The sequence below is a fragment of the Opisthorchis viverrini genome, assembly GCF_000715545.1.
Source record: "Opisthorchis viverrini unplaced genomic scaffold opera_v5_25, whole genome shotgun sequence".
NCBI lineage: Eukaryota > Metazoa > Platyhelminthes > Trematoda > Opisthorchiida > Opisthorchiidae > Opisthorchis > Opisthorchis viverrini.
In genome coordinates, this window is record NW_008751681.1 from 1,068,786 (window position 1) to 1,072,113 (window position 3,328).

At 43.5% G+C, this 3,328-nt stretch overlaps 1 protein-coding gene across 1 annotated transcript in view; it reads right to left on the bottom strand.

Annotated features, from left to right (window-relative positions):
* The window catches only part of T265_02149 (hypothetical protein), a gene marked incomplete at both ends in the record, with an annotated part of 159,685 nt that overhangs the window by 2,408 nt on the left and 153,949 nt on the right, over nucleotides 1–3,328 (bottom strand). The gene's annotated exons all lie outside the window — the stretch shown is intronic.

Sequence of the window (3,328 nt, forward strand, 5' to 3'; positions counted from 1 at the left end):
AAATGCGTCTCGCAATGCTTGATCTCTTTCCCCTGCAGTACCGTCGCCTCCGAGGGGATCTAATTCTTACTTACACCCTGTTTGAACAAAGCTTGGCAAACCGGTTTTTTACCGTTGACCCAGCAAACACCCGGCGGGGGCATAGTAAGAAAATTTTCAAGCTCAGAGCACACACATTCCTTAGACAACATTTTTCTCATTTCGGTTAGTAGCTGCGTGGATTGACCTTCCTCCAGCGGTTGTTCACGCTCCTTCTAGAACCCAGTTTAAAACACTATTAGACATTTATCTATGCGAATCCTTGCACTTGTAGGCATACTGCCCCGTGCTGAGAACATAAAGAGCAATGCTGCACCATTTTTTCACCTGTGCCTGTGAACGACAGCCACTGACCGACAAGAACAAAGCCGACCCGGGAAACTTGGGCAAAAGCCTCGATCCTGTGTATCAATCCGTGAATCCGTGTACCATTGCTGTAGCGTAGGCGCTAATTAATGCAACCTTAATTGCCAGAAACGCCCAACAGTCCAGGTCTCGCCTCCTTGTTTTAAATGGTACTCGGATTTTGCTTTCAGTAATCGATCCTGTGTATCAATCCGTGAATCCGTGTACCATTGCTGTAGCGTAGGCGTATGCTAATGCAACCTTAATTGCCAGAAACGCCCAACAGTCCAGGTCTCGCCTCCTTGTTTTAAATGGTACTCGGATTTTGCTTTCGATCAGTAATCGACGGACAACTTAAAATAGTTGTGCGCTGTCTAAACGGGTCCAAATTTCCCATTACCGAGATAGCAAGACAAATGAGAATGTAATCTTTCACATTTATCATTTTGACATCATGCTCAGCAAGCAGGGTTTGCAAGGACGTATGCTTTAGGAACACCTCGCTGCGGTACTTGTTAAATGTTTCAAGGTGCCTCAATTTTGGGCGTATCTATCATTGGTTTAGATTGAATTAGGCAGCACTTCAGGTTAACATTGAACTTGTAGTGGTTAACGGCCCTATGGAGTCTCTAGTGAACTGAACAAATTGCTGATGTAAGCCAGATACAAAGTCACAAAGAGGAAAATACAGGTAAATTTTGACTCACAGATCAAAATAGGAGATTCCGTAGTTCCGTATTCCGTTGAACCACCACACCAAGAATAGTTCTATCTTCCTGGTATCCCAGATCTCCGGTGATCGAAATATTATTCCACAAGCGTGAATATATTAGTCCAGTGTTTGTAGCTGAAATGTTTGTTCACGTTTAGTGTTAGCAGCGGTCAAATATAGCCAACCGGCGGTCACAACAACAGTCACTCAGCAAAAGTCTCAAAGTCACGTTGGAGCCAACGCGCGGGCGGTAGCGGTTGTATTTCAGTAAAAAAACTTTTGCACAGCGATGTGACTGATAATGATGGGAAAAAAGAAGATGATACTGAGCATGAAAAAGATCAGTTTACAAGTGCTACAAACTAAGTTGTGTTCTGGGCCTACATGATAAACTGTAAGGCTGTAAATTAAAAACACCTTATGGAACCCATTTGAGCTGAAAAATTAGTCTGTCTTTGTAATGCAAGGACACTTGAATGAAGTTCATCATGTAGCCATCAACTCGGTGTGTGTAATGAAGTTGCCTCCCTTTTTTCTTTTCCAGGATTATGCCGAAGCACGATACTCCACAATGTATTAGTTAAAGAGAATATCAGTCTGCCATGTTCTGCAAAACAAATGGCTGTACAGAGGCGGTGATCTGGAACACTTGTGAGGGAAATCAATCAAATTAAAACTACCGACCAGTTAGAGAAAATAATTAAAACCACTAAATGTCGGCTGATTTCAGTCGGTTCAACAAGTGGAAGGAAATCATAACACACAGTAAGAAATAACTGGACAAATTAGAACAAGGGGACAGAACTGTGCACCTGATGGCATCCACCGAACTGATCATATGGAGTGTACTGATTAAAAAGTGTGGTTTACTTTTGATGCTGAACAATCAGCTTAGGTGAAGGCCTTTTGGCAACCAGCCAATCATGACTTCGTTTTTGGGTGCGGTCTAGACGATACACAATATTACGCAGAAGTGGAGAAAACAGGAGTCCATTAGCCGCAAAATGCTGTTAGCTGCAAAACCTTCTCGAAAGGAGTAAAAAGTTTTCCTCCAAAATGTTACATTTTGTTGCGTTTGTGCTCAAACCAAAGACCAGCCGATTCCACGTTCCAAGTTTTGTACCTCACCAAATTTCATTGTTCACTGAAGCAATCCTACCCCTGGCGGAAACGTCTGGGGGAATAATTTCTCATAATCATTGAGACCCCTGGATGCCTAAATGGGGCTCGAAAGTTTGGACTTTTACTCTGAACTCAACTGCTTGTCTCTTTTAATCCACCAGGGACAGGGCATAACTTTCGAAAGTTCGATTCCATTGTGCAAATACTGAGAGGTGAGAAATTGCCAAACCAGCCGCCGCAAGTTGCATCTTCTCGGTTGGGGATGTAACATTTTCAGTCCAATTGCTAAGCGCAGCGAGCACACCAGTGACCATGTGACGCACCCCAAGGTGATTGTAGAAATCCCAGCGGGTCGTGATTCGAATGGGCGTATTTCAAGGAGTAGTTCAAGGAGTGTTCTCGACGCTTCATATGCGGAACAGGTACAGTGTCTGATACTGTTGGTAATCATGAGGGTCATTACGGTGTGGATTAACGTAAGGATCACATGGCTTTGAATAGATTCACGGGGAACAGTAAAACAAGTTCATTGTGGCGCCAGTCAGCATAGTGCACCCTTCTCCATCGTTAACAGCGGTTGTTTTGAATAAGTGGATTAGGAAATCCGTAAATAAATTAGGAGAACACTTTAACTTGTTTGTCGGGAAAACCCGAAATCCCGTGGTATCCTCCTGTCAATGGGGCTGTACATGGGAAGGGGCGCGTAGCGGACTAAGACCTTATCAGCGTGTTCGGATAAATTAACAAGCAAAGTAACCAATGCAAAATCACAAAATCACAATAGGAAAGGAACGAGTAGTCAAATGGGGACTCACGAATGTGTAGATCCAATAGTCCACTACACCGATCCAAATGCAGTAACTGGCTGTGAAAGGAAATATTCACTTGTCGGAACTCCCCACAGATGGTTCCGCGTGCGTGATATATTCCACGGTAGGAAAATTACTCACGGCTAAAAAAATGTCACAGGTATTCATTATGACGTTCAACAGTTGACATAAACACAGATATTTAGTCCCACTGGTTCACCAGTCAACAAACAGTTCAACGGAGCGTAAATACGCTCGTTGAGCAAGAAGTCAGCTGGTCGCGCCGGAAAATTATGTATTC